The sequence below is a fragment of the Mauremys reevesii genome, linkage group 15, assembly GCF_016161935.1.
Source record: "Mauremys reevesii isolate NIE-2019 linkage group 15, ASM1616193v1, whole genome shotgun sequence".
In the NCBI taxonomy this organism is placed as follows: Eukaryota; Metazoa; Chordata; order Testudines; family Geoemydidae; genus Mauremys; species Mauremys reevesii.
Window position 1 is genome coordinate 39,919,564 of NC_052637.1, and position 14,424 is coordinate 39,933,987.

Genomic DNA, 14,424 nt, shown 5'->3' on the forward strand with positions numbered 1-14,424 from the left:
AAAAGTCATGAGATTTTCAAAAATAATAAATTCAGGTTCCTTTTTTCTTTCTGATGTTTGAGACTTTAAATTTCATGTTTTCCAGATTTTTCTCCACAGCCATGGGTGCTAGAAACTAACAAGAAAGAAAGAAAAAGAGAAAATTTTTCACTTATGTGGAAAACTTCAGGAACATGGGCTATTAAAAAACCCTCACCAATATTGTGAGATTGGCAATAAAATCATGAGAGTTGGCAACACTGTGCAAAGTATATTTTAATCTACTTCATCCTCTCTCATTTCAAAGGGGATTCTAAGACTTCCTTGGGGTGACTATCTTACTTTCTGAAGCTCCAGTCCAGCATTGCACTTGGAGATGGGCCTCTGATTTGATGCACTGAGTCTGAGGGGGCTACTCATCTGTGCAAAATTACTCACTTGGTTATGTGTTTGCACAATTGGAGTTTATTTGTATCCTATTGTGCAGCCTAATTTTTCTCTTTTCAAAATCCATTCCATTATTGCAATGTTAAATAATAGAACTGAACAGAATCTCTGTAACCACAAAGATTATTTTGATTGCCAGATGAGTTTTTGATCTGCCTTTTTGCTGGATAGACCCTGGCTGCTAGAGAGCTATAGAAAGATGCATTTAGCTTTGGATGCACTAGTGCAGAAAACAGATAAAGTTTAGTGTCTAAATTTATAAAGACTGAAATATGATGACACTGATCACATATTGTGTCAATTTTCCAAGTTGAGTGAACATACTAATTGTCATTGTCTTTCTAAGAAGAAAGGATTTATTCATTTTATATTGACTGGGGAAGATTAAGGGTAATCTCACTAAATCCTAAACCACTCCACATGCTGGTTTATGTTTTAAAAAGTACAGTGCTGAGTCATTGCTGAATATTACACTCAAATAATATAGAAAATTATTTCTTTATTTAACCGCTTTTTACCCTCCCCACCCTAAAAATAAAATCTCACCTACAGCTCCTCCATTTTTGCCACTCAACAAGGCTCATTTGAATTTGGCATTGACTAGTGGATGGCCAAGGTCATCATATTTTACTTTAAACACTTAGACACGTCCGAAAAGGAAAGCAGCCAACAGCAAGACATTTCCTTCCTGCTTTGGCTGCAGGGTAGAAAGCCAAATTAAATTTGCCTGATTAGTCTCTTCCTTTCCCCCTCCCCCCAAGTAAATAAATAAATAAATAAAACTCTAAAAGCTAAAGGACATTTCCCCAGGACCAAATAATGGATATTAGCCGTTAGCTCAAAGATGTCTCCAATTATCCTTCTTGTCTTTGTGTCTGTGTAGTCCAATTGCTTCAGGAAATATCAAAGACAAGATTCATTGGAGGCACAAATATCTGGGATAATAATTGATGACCTCATTACTAGAGTGCTGGGAATTTAAATGCTAATTTAAATGAAAGGAATAGGCAGATGTGTTTGTGACATACAAAAACTAGTAATAAAGGGATATTATTAATTATTATTAGGGTTGGACTTCAGACATAAAACAGGAACCAGCCCATACTGTAGCAGCTTCTTTCAGAAGGTTTGGATTAGTTCAGTCTTTTACTTTGCCTTCCAGTTCATAGAACTGGCCAAATCATCCACTAGTGTAGATCTTTCTCCATCTGACATTTGCTCATGCACAGACTTATGAAACAGCAAAGATTCTGTGTTTCTGAATGGCTCCTTTCACTATCTTATAAAGGTCTGATCTAAAGGCTGTCAAATCTTTCCAACTGTCTTCCATGGGTAGGGTACAAACCCTTTAGGATTGGCCTGGAGTCTCCAGGAATTAAAGATTAATCTTTAATAAAATATTATGTCCTGTGATGAAATCTCCAGGAATACATCCAACCAAAATTGGCAACCCTATCAATGAGCTTTGGATCAGGCTCTAAGTCATATCCTTCTGAAACGATCAATTGACTCGATTGATGTCTAGTTGGCAGCTGGTATCAAGCGTAGTGCCCCGGGGTCAGTCGTGGGGCTGGTTTTGTTCAACATCTTTATCAATGATCTGGATGATGGGATTAATTGCACCCTCAGCAAATTTGCAGATGACACTAAACTGCGGGGGAGAGGTAGATACTGGTCTGTCTCATCTTACGCTTGGGGTTACGTTCCGCGGTCAGTGCCTAAAGCAAAAATCGCGTATAATCAAAATTACATTGAGTGTGATGGCGGGTGGAATTGCCCACACTACAGAAACAGTATTTAAATTGTTATTTTTCTCTTTTGTTGTTGTTTTTGCCGACCGTGTAAAGCTGAAATTGTGCATGTTAAATGTGCCTAAGATGCGACAGACCTGTATATGCTGGAGGGTAGGGATAGGGTCCAGAGTGACCTAGACAAATTGAAGGATTGGGCCAAAAGAAATCTGATGAGGTTCAACAAGGACAAGTGCAAAGTCTTGCACTTAGGAAGGAAGAATCCCATGCACTGCTACAGGCTGGAGACTAAATGGCTAAGCAGCAGTTCTGCGGAAAAGGATCCGGGGATTACAGTAGATGAGATGTTGGATATGAGTCGGCAGCGTGCCCTCATTGCCAAGAAGGCCAATGGCATATTGGGCTGTATTAGTAGGAGCATTGCCAGCAGATCGAGGGAAGTGATTATTCCCCTCTATTCGGCACTGGCAAGGCCATACCTGGAGTATTGTGTCCAGTTTTGGTCCCCTCACTACAGAAGGGATGTGGACAAATTGGAGACAGTCCAGCGGAGGGCAACAAAAATGATTAGGGGGCTGGGGCACATGACTTATGAGGAGAGGCTGAGGGAACTGGGGTTATTTAGTCTGCAGAAAGAAGAGTGAGGGGGGATTTGATAGCAGCCTGAAGGGGATTCCAAAGAGGATGGAGCTTGGCTATTCTCAGTGGTGGCAGATGACAGAACATGGAGCAATGGTCTCAAGTTGCAGTGGGGGAGTCTAGGTTGGATATTAGGAAACACTATTTCACAAGGAGGGTGGTGAAGCACTGGAATGGGTTACCTAGGGAGGTGGTGGAATCTCCATCCTTAGAGGTTTTTAAGGCCCGGTTTGACAAAGCCTTGACTGTGATGATTTAGTTGGTGTTGGTCTTGCTTTGAGTAGGGGATTGGACTAGATGACCTCTTGAGGTCTCTTCTAACCCTAATATTCTATGATTCTATGACTCAGAAAGTAAGGGCTGGATTGTGGCTAGCTCTGCACAGGTATGTGAGCTGTTGTGGTGGTGGTGGTTGTTTTTATTAAGGCCCAGACAGCTTGTCTTTAATAGCTAAATAACGTGTATTCATGCATTGCATAACACAGAAACCAGAGTCTGCTGTAGTTGGCCACAGCCCGTTCCACCCCCTGCAATCTGGAGTCCCGCCTTCCTAAATGGAAGTTGACCTTTGGTCTCTGCCGCCAAACCCCACATCCTTGCATGACAACAGCCGCTCCACAGAAGGTTCTGGAAAGAGAAAATGGAAGAAACCTTCCCACTAACCTTGTTCATCTTCACAGGGGACCAGCCGAAACTAGTCGTCATGATGTCCGTGCGGACAGACCATTCAAAGATAACACCAATAGAGGCATTAGCTACATCAAAGGAGGAGACATGCAAGGGGCACACACTTTTAAAGATGTAACAGGAGCCATTCTGGCCTGTATTTCCCCCTTGCTCCTGCAGGCATTGTAGCATGATGGGTCAAAGGGTTCCTGCTCACCTATTCTAGTTTATAGTGGCTTACTGTGGTCCTTCCTTTTTCTTTCCATTTAACTGATCCTTTCCAAGTCTTAAGGAAACCTATCCTGCCAAAAACTCATCGAACTAACATGACGTTTGTTGCCATCACATTGTTCGTTCCGCTTGTATCTTCTACAACTTCCCCCACCGTGCGTCTGCCTTGTCTGTCTAGTTTGTAAGCTTTCTGGGGCAGGAACAGTCTTGGTCAGCGGTTAGGCACTGCTGAAATAAACATGATTAATATTAACAATATTCTTCATCTGTTCAGCAACACTGATATTCTGGAAATACATGCAGTGAGGGGCCTCTCAGTGGCACATATCCAGCACAATGGAATAATTAAGTACAAAGGGCTGCATTCAAATGTTAGGGGCTTAACCTATTAATATCATAACACAACAGCAGCTATGAAAAGGACAGTCTGCAGGATGAAATACCATTCAAAGACAGGTGCTACGAACTCCTGGCAAGTCAGTTCGCTGCTTTTCACACACATTCTCCTTTGATTTTGAAGGTCAGTTCTATTACTTATTTAAATATGGAAAGCTCCCCCTCCAAAAGCAACCCTCTTATACTTGCAAAACTGCAGGGGTAAAAGCCCAAACCAAAGCCCAACAAAAATATCCCACAAAAGCCTCAAAGGTAACTCTACCCAAGCAGAGATTTTGTAACTCTGAGGCAGTAGAGCCAGGCACTCCAGGATGTCACTTGGAGTCTTGCTATTCCAATATATTTAACATACGAGGGGTTCTCAAATACTAAGATAATTAGGATGAAGCCTTAAGCTAGGTAAATACTTCAAAATAAAGGGCCAAATTCTACCATCACATACTCACTCACAGACAACTGCCCTTGAATTCAGTAAAAGTTTCATGTCAAGTATCTAAGATCAAAATTTGGAGCAAGTGGCCATTTTTTGCAGTCCTCAGTCTGAAATGAATGGGGGTTAGTCTGAGTTATAACTGCACTATTAGTCCAAAGGAAAAAATATCAACATAGAACAAAACCATCTCAATAAAACAGTAACTGTTTTGTAAATGATTTATTTTATTAAATTTAAAGACCAGCAAAAAAAAAAACCCCAACAACAGATGTCTATTTTTTCCCCTTAGAATCACAGTTTCCTTAACAAAAAGACAGCATTAGGGAGTTATTTCAAATAATTTAATTTCGTGTCCTGTATACATACAGTAATTCCACACAATTTGTTCTGAGTCCTTTTTTTTCTTTATTTTTAAAAAAACAGACCTATTTTTGCAATTACCATTCAAATCATATGTTCCTCAGACTTAATTAGAGCAATGCATTTTGCTAACAGTCTCCTCTCTGACTACATATTTTATAGCTTGCATTTATATGGGGCACATAGGATACAATTCGATGTTCCTAAGTATTTCAAACACAATACATCATAGCTTGGTAAAATTTATTATTCTTAGAAATGTGGTAGCTTGATAGATTATATCAATATAAATGACAAAGCAGTACTTTTTTTTTTTTTAATTATAAAAAGAGAAGGGGAAAACAGACTTTTACTCATCTGAGGTAATCTTCTCCAAAGTCTGACCTACACTTATGCAAAGACTTTTAAAGCTTTAAAGGAAAAATTACAAGAACTGTTTTTATAGGCCTAAAATACATAACCCACTTAACAACGGTCATCTAATGGGGATTATCCTCTGGATTGTAAACATCCATTTTTGCACAAAGAAATTCAAACTGATACTGTGACTGTTTTACTATAAAAAAGAAAAATAATCAGTAGACATGGTTTGTGTAGGACCTACTGTGCTCCATGCAGAGCCTGCCATCCATCACCTTGCTGGGAGTACAAATTATTTCAGGGCTAAAGAAATGGCTGAACATCATTGATGATGTTGGCTAATAACACAGCACAGCCATGTCATTAGGTGCTTCATTATAGGAAAGAATCATTGGGTTTCCATTTGAAATTAATAGCAATAACTCCTACCTTCTCACTCCCAATTTACTGCACCTAGAGCAAGACAATGCCTGGTGTCTGCCCAATGCCTGTAAAAAGAACAAGACCATTAAAAGTCAATATCATTTCCATTCTTTTAGCCTTGAAGATTTCAGGCAAACTATTCTTCGTGGGAACTAGGCAACGGGCAGGAGAGATGATACTTCGGGGTCTTGTCTGATCATTGGAAATAAAACAGTCATGAACCTCTGTAAACCCCAGGTAATTTGTTTTCCTTTAAAAGCTGACACAGTGCAACTTTCTGATTAGCTGTCGAGAGCAAGGCAAACAGTGCGACTTTCCATCAAGTAAGAAGAAAAGCTATCTTCATATCCTGAGTTATTTTAAACAATAAAAAAGCTGCTTCCTCTTAAAAGGAATCACTTCACAATACCTTGAGAATCCTGCATCCCATCACACTTGAACCATGTAATTGACTAAGTCATGCGGCTTTTATGATTCACAACCATTAAGTGATGATGGACTCTTCCCTTGTGTGTGTGTTTCGGAAAGGGATAACCCCCACAAAGAGATGTATGGGTAGGAAAGTGACCTCACGTCTAGATTATATCCTGTATAGCCAGGGGTTTTGTTACGATAATACTCTCCTAACTGCTGATCCCTTGATTCCAATGAACAGATACGTGTCCCTGTCCTACAAGGTGCTGAGCTGCGTTGGCTTCAGTGTGAGCTGAAGGTGGTCAGCAGCTCACAAGAAGTGTGCATGACTTTCCAGGATGCATAGCCAAAATGAGGATGTTGCTATGTATATGCTCCTTGCTCACCTGAGCAGTCCTTACTTATGGGAGAAGTCCCATTGAGTTCAGTGGGTCTACTTATGTGAATAAGCAGTCCATAGGTGAGTGCAGGATTTTCAGCATCAGGCCTTATATTTTGGTACCTACAACAAGCAGGTGTTTTTCACAATGTCCAGATATTATTTGGGTTCCTCTTTGTATTCCACTGGCTTTGTTTTTCTTTTGTCATACTAATATTTGCTTTCATGGTATATGGTGTTTACTGAAATAGTCTGAACGCCTGTTCACCTCAGATTACACTCATATTTTTACTGCAGGTATTTGTTTTTGGCTGCTGTTATATGTAAGTTGACCCGAAAGACAAAAACCTTATTGTAAGAGCTCAGTCAGAATTTGCTACCGATACCGCGCTCATGCTTTTATAACAAGCTATTGACTTATGCACTGACTGAAGAAAAATGGACATTGATATTGGAATCGTGTAATATGGCCAACAATATCTATCACAAAACATGCAGGGTATCAAGAGATAGTTCACAGCTATGCATTCATGATGAATTCACCTGGCCTACAAGAATAGAAATAATAGATCCCGAAATATTTGGCAGCTTGGATTCAATTGGGAGAAACACTCCAAAAAGTTTGAGTCTAAATGATCAATGGGACCTTTGTTTTGGGCAATCCAGTTTTGAATCCCACTTTATCTTCAAGATTTATTTTTATTTTAATAAACATTTAAAACATTAAAATGAGTTCAAATGCAGTAAAGACAGTTGATTGCAAACACATGCATGAGCAAAAGTCAACTTCCACAAACATCAGAGATGAGGTAATTATGTGCCGCGCTAGTGATTCTTTTGCTATTTTGTGGGTTGGAATGAAAGAGAAGGAGAGGAAGATGGTGGGAGAGGGGCCACAGAAAGGGAGAAATCAAAAGTTAGATGAGAGGGGAAAAAAGAGGAAAGTTGATAGTAGCAATACGGGTGATGGAGGAAAAGGAGATGTAGCTACACTTTGTAGGAAAAGCTTATGGGCTTTGATACCTAAGCCTCAAAATTTGGTGCACATGTTAGGGGCTGGAAAGCAAGGACATCCCAGTAAATAGTTCAGAAATGGTGGCCCATCTCAGTTGTACACGGTTTATTTTTATGTAATTTTTCTAAGACAGCTCAACAATTAAGGCCCAGCTGCAACCTGCTATTCTGTGAACCATTCCTCAGACTCATTGAAAGCAGCATATGAGTATATTTGCCAGTTGCAATTCCTGTTATCTAAGAATTTGGCATCTAGATGAGATGTGGTCATCTTGACCGCCACTCCAACTTGATTCCTTTCCAGCTTAGTAAATCACCCGGATATTTACATGTTATAGGACATGCCCCAGACTCATGTGTGAGAGAGAAGGGGAAGGGTTTCATGCTCACCCTATGTCATTTTCCCATTTGTGGCTGCTTAGCCTTGTCTAAACATTAAAACCAAGTGAAATTACATCGAAACTCATTATAGCCATGTGAGTGTAATTACTTAAGACATTCCCCATCCTCTTAACAGAGCAGCCTCCCTTTTATGGAGCCATTCTTGGGAACTATCCAGCGCGGGATTGGTTGCGAACATCGGCATCTTTAAACCGGTTACATAAGGAATAAATCACAGCAATTGCATTTCGAATTGCCTTGCTTCTTCTATGGAATTTTTTTAAAATAGGAGTCATGGGGCAACTGAGTAGATGAACCAGCCCATTGCAAGGCAAGTGTAGAATCCATGCCTTTCGTCACCTTTAGCACTTCTGCGTTTACACATTTTGCATGAGATATTTATCCAGAATGTGCTGCTTTGAGGAATGCCGACTGACAGACTCTGTAACCTCTGGGCTGCTCTAAGGTGGAAAGATACAGCAGTTATTCTTTCAGTTAAACCAATAAAGGGGCAGGAATGAGGTTGTGAATTAAACACAAAAGAGAGAAACCAGGATCACAGGTCACTGGTAGAAGATGAGTAGCCCTGAAATTTCAGAGCTATTAATAGTATCTTTGAGCCATCAGGCTCCATAGTTGATGGTGTGTGTAAAAAAGCCTTAATTCAGCAAAGTTAGACACCTATTTTAAGTATTAGAGAGGCAAGGTGGTTGAGGTCAGGTCTCTCTTACCAACAGAAGTTGGTCCAGAAAAGAAACACTGCCTATTAACTCACCCACCTAGTCTCTCTAATATTTTGAAATAGCGGGGGTGGGGGGAACTGTTCTTTGAAATCCAGAGATTGCAGGATGCCTGGAGGAGACGGGACCATCTTTGTGGAAGACCTGGTTGCAACCAAAGATCCTTGGTCTTCTGAAGCTACACACAATGGCCATCCTCCTTATCTTAGGTCTTTATATGATCCTCATTCCCAAAGTATCTGAACACCTCACATCTTTAATACATTTATCCTCACAATACCCCTGAGAGGTAGGGAAGTGCTATTATCCTCATTTTACAGAGAGGGAACTGAGGCACAGGGACTCCAAGGGCCAGATCCTCAAAGGCATTTAGGCTGCTAATTTCTACTGAAATAAAATAACTTTGAAGATCTGAGCCTGAGTGACTTGCCCAAGATCCCACAGGAAATCTGGCGTGAAGCTAGGAATTGAACCTAGGACTCCCAAATCCCATGGTAGCAACCTCACAACTGTACCATCCTCCCTGTGCAGCATTTTGTTCCACATTGCTCCCCATAGCAGAGAGTACCATGTAGTCCAGTTTTGTTATTCACTAATATTAGCTAGTTTAAGGGTACCTTGTGGGTTTGTGGTTTGAGTCTACTTGTCTCTATGACAAGTTTGTTTCCCATCCATTAGGTTAAATTCCTAATATAGAGAGATGAAAAAACTTAGTCTGTCAGAAGCTCAGGGTAGGCACTGGTCCATGCTATCAACTCTCTGCAGTACCAAAGTAGTAGTTACTATAGTAAAGACATTTTGTAACAGACTGGGAAATACAAGTGATGCTAGGGTGACCAAACAGTAAGTGTGAAAAATCAGGACAGGGGCTGGGGGGTAATAGGAGCCTATAAAAGAAAAAGGCCCCAGAATCGGGACTGTCTCTATAAAATCTGGACATCTGGTCACCCTAAGTGATGCTCGCCATAGGGAATCTGATTCCAAACAATTACCTACACTTCCAGCTAATGGTAAGTATCTAATTTTTTGGTATTGTAACATTTATGGCATATTGTAATTAATCCCTTGTGAAAGAATGCTTATGCAGGCTTCTGGGGATGGAAAAGTCTGTTTAACCTTTTTTGTTTGTTTGTTTAGCCGATTTAAGGATAAATTGGTGATGGGCCTGCAGTCAAAAAATATACAGTCAACTGATTTTTCTTTTAAACCAAAACAAAGTCTCAGATGATGGGCTTGCCTTTTATAACCTGAGTTACTACGAACTGGGGTTGGACAGAAGATCTAGGGTTGATTGAACAAAAAGTCCTATTCTAGGAGCTGGGCTTCCCATCTTTAACTGACCTATGATGCAGAAGAGCACTCAGAATCTGAACTTGCTGATAAGGTGTGCGGATGGATAGGTAGTAAAACAAAATGAAATACAAAAGAAATGCTGCCTAAAGATTGGGAGGTCTTTGATCTGCTACTTAGCTGGGGATTGACCCATGGCAAAATAATATTAAAAATAAGGTTCTAAGCACAATGTTTATCCCTAGATTTAAAAAAGACAAACAAACAGCAACCTCCTATCTGTATTGGCCTGAAAATAAAAGAATCTGTCAAAGAAGGATTAAATGGCCCTATCTAATATCCTCAGTGATGTAAGCTAATGTCAATATCATAAAATGTTTTTCTTTTTGTCCCAGAGGAACAGGGGAATATGAATCCTAATAAAGATAAACAGACAAATAAAACAAAGCAACATCAAGTTCAAAGCAGAGAGCAGGAAACACTTGCCATAGAAAATCATAAATATTTTATTGAGGCAGAATTGTTGTTTCATTCAGGAAATTATTTGATACCGCCAAGGGTGAATAAAGTTGGGTGTAGTGAATGAGACCTGACAAGCTGAGTGGATTTATTTATTATCAAAACCAGACCACTTTATCTAAATCAGCAAACATCATGCACTGCATAACATACGAGATTTTGATATGTTGGCATTGCAATATTACAACACTGAAGTTGTTTTATTTGTGTTATAATCTTATGCAGAGTATGTTGTGGGGCATATTGGCCAAGATTTGAGGGGATTTAGACCCACATCTTGCATTAAGTTCAGTGGCAGATTGCTTACAGAATCTCAGCCATTACTTATGTACCAATCTGTAATAATCATGCTTAGGACATATATAGCACCTTAATCCATGAACCTCAGGTCTCTGTACATATAAAGATTCTGTTCATGCATCAGTCCCAATTACCTTTGCTTGACTAATTGCCCTTACACACGCAAATAGTATCTATCCCACAGCTAGTGTCTATTCTCAATTCACTGAGACTTCACTGGGGGTGGTGGGTTCTCAACCCCCATCTAGCTTAGATTTACGGTAGTCAAGAATCAGTAATTTACCAATTATTTATGCAGGGATACCGAGGTACAGAGAGGTGAAGTGTAGGGAGTCCTCTGGTGCAACTGGAGCCAGTTTAATGGGTTTTATGCCACCCAGTCTTCCCACAGCCAGCATTTGGCTGCAAATATTAAAGGGGCATTGGCTGGGGTGTCCTTATGTTCTGCCAACCTCTAGGAGCTATTTTTACCTCTTTATGTTTTATACCTCCTTTGAGCATCACCCCGGCAGCCCTATGCTCTGGGCATGGGTGCTGTAACCAAGGCTCTGCCCTATAATGGCGATGGTGTGAATTTTATGAAGAGGACTGTTTTATAACTTTGCTATAATGATAGCAGTCATACCCCATGACAAGCACAGTAACCAACAGCTGTTAAGTAATAAGAAAGACACTTTGAAATTCCAATATGTCAATCATTTACCATCATTTATTTCAGTCACTGGTGGCCTGCTCAAAGGTGAGCGAGGACTACTCTGTGCAAACATGTGCCTCACCTTCTCACAATCTTAAAAGCAGCTGTTCAAGCAACAAGGGAGTTATTTCTGACATATTCCATGGCTCGTTTATTTTTATCTTTGCTAATTTTACCACCTCCTCCAATCAGGGGAGGGGAATTGTAGGGTAAGATTTTTTTAAGGGATTTTTAAGCAAAGTGGGTTGAGAAAGGAGACAAGAGCATTACTTCCCACAGATTTCACTTTCTTTATCCCACAGACTCCCACGCTCTTAACAGAAGGAAAATGTTCTAACAATCAAAGTGAATAAAGTTCTACATATGTTGGAACTATTGATTATGAATAATAGTCGCACTGAATTCCGCCTCTTTTCTGGTTAGCAAATCATTCAAGTGCGGATCCTGATTTTCGTGGGACAGAATAGTTATTTGTACATATTCACCAGGAAGCTTAGAAAAAAATAATGTTCATCCTGCACATTATCTGCAAACTGCTCACTTTGAAAACTACTATGACTATCAGCCTGGCCTCGTCAGCAGACCTACAATTCAAATCCACACCAATCATTGAATGTAAGGCTGTTGAAGATATTGAACTAACATTCCCCCAGCAGCTCTATTAATGTCTTAACCTGCAGAAACACTCACCTCCTCAGAGCAGAAATAATGGTGATTTCTTGATACGAACGAGTGGGAACTAGGAGGAGACCGGCCATATCTTTTTGCTTATGAGCTATGGTTTGACTCAAATGCTGATCTTCAGTGGTGAAAGACTGAGGGGGTCAAATCATTGTGCTAATAAGGAGCATTGTTAATGAAAAAGCTCAAGCTCTGTTTGGTTATTTTAAGCTTGATGTCATCCAGCTATATTCAGGGGTCCTCAAGGCCGGTGCAACCATTTAGGCGACCTAGGTGGTTGCCTAGGGCGCTAGGATTTGGGGGGCGGCATTTTCTTCAGCAGTGACCGTGGCGGCCGGATCTTCGGACGCTCCAGTCGCCACCAGCATTTAGGCAGAGGGAGCTGGGGCAAAGGAGCGCGGGAAGGGCCGCCTGCAGCAAGTAAGGGGGGGGGCAGCACGCAGGGGAACTTCCCGCCCCAGCTCACCCCTGCCCCACCTCCTCCCCGAGCACGCCGTGACTGCTTCACTTCTCTCACCTCCCAGGCTTGCGGCGCCTAAGCTGATTGGTGCCGCAAGCCTGGGAGGCGGGAGAAGTGAAGCAGCGACGGCGTGCTCGGGGAGGAGGCGGAGCAGGGGTGAGCTGGGGTGGGGGGATGCCTCAGGGAGGAGGGTGGGGTGGGGAGCTGCCACGAGGGGGCGCTTCAGGGCAGGGGAGCTGCGCGGGGTGTGCTCAGAGTGGGGGCTTGGGGATGGGGGAGGGCGCAAGGTGGAAGTTTCGCCTAGGGCACGAAACATCCTTGCACTGGCCCTGGGGGTGCTGGAAGTAGGGGTTCTGGGGGTGCGGCAGCACCCCCAGCTTGAAATGGTTTCCATCATATCCAGGGTTTACAGTTGTGTTCAATGACTCTCAGCACCCTCACTATAAAAATTGTTCCAGTGCCACTGGCTATATTATTGAACAAGAAGAGAAGTGTTAACTATGAATCTGATAGTATTCACATGGGTGAATGGGCTCCTTCTGTCACCTGACTGTGAGCTACACAACTGTTGTCAGATTTCTGGCCTGCCAATTATAATAGATCTATTAAAATGAAAGAATACAGAGGCCATGGCTGTTGTGTTGTTTATAGGAACACTAAAAACACATATGACAATAAATTATTTTCAAGTGAACATGAATGTCTTCAGAGTTTCCAAAGGAATTCAGTGAGTGTTAATATCAATGTTGCTAAAACAAAATATTACTCAATCCTCCGGTAATTGTAATTATATATAATCAGTCTGGAATATATGATCAAACATCAACTAGTTGTCACCCTCCTGAGGTAAATCAGCCCTGTTTCCAGCATTAGTTATTAAAGGAAGTGGAAAGTGAAATTCACGGGCTAAATTAGTTGCAGAACCACCTCTGCAATGACAAATTGTATGGTACAGTGACACTTTATTACAATGGCACTCAGCAGGTTGCCTGAAACATGACGTTGTGTTAGGTTTTTAAAGAAAACAGGCAGAAGAGAAATTTGTCATCAGCGAGCTGATATATGGACATGAAAGTTCTTGATTCATTGATTATAATATTTCAGAAATTATATTCTGCTCTTATTTATTAAGGAACTAAAAACAAAAACGTGGTATTATATTTTATTAATTTAGGAGATGGGCTTAAATTTGAAGGTCAGTTCCTTTGCTGGCATAAATCAGCATAGCCCCCACTGATGCCAATGCATTAGCTGGGCCTTTGAGTCCTGTGGCTGCAGTTTACTGTTCAGGAGATGAATGGAGTGACCCAGGTGTGTCCTCAGTTATTGAAAGGGTTAAGAATACAAGAGTGCCAGGAGGCGTGAGCCAGAGTGACATTCTGCATCGACTACGAGAAAGAGACCGAGAAACTTTTTCCGTTGGACCAAATGAACTGGAACCATAAACTCACTGAATGTTAAATCTCACCAAAGGAGGGTCAATCCATCCTCATCATTGTATCCACTCATTATACTCCACATCTGAACATAGCCATTGTATGAACATACCCTCATATCTCAATGTCTGTACTTTGACCCGTTAACCTTTTACCCCCAATCAGGGATATTGGGGATTATGTATTCCTCACACCATCCGATCTTAAACCAAACTTAGCACCCCTTGATACTCTGTACGCTATTCCTTGATAACCAGAAACATCTATGCTTAAACTCTGTACCATTCACTTTTTTTTTAAACATCATCTTAATAAAATGTATTCAGGATGCTGATGCCAGTCTCCATTGATTACAGAGAAGGAGGCTAGTCATTTTTTATCTTCCATAATCACAAATTTGACTCCCAAACTGAGACAATCCCTGACACTGA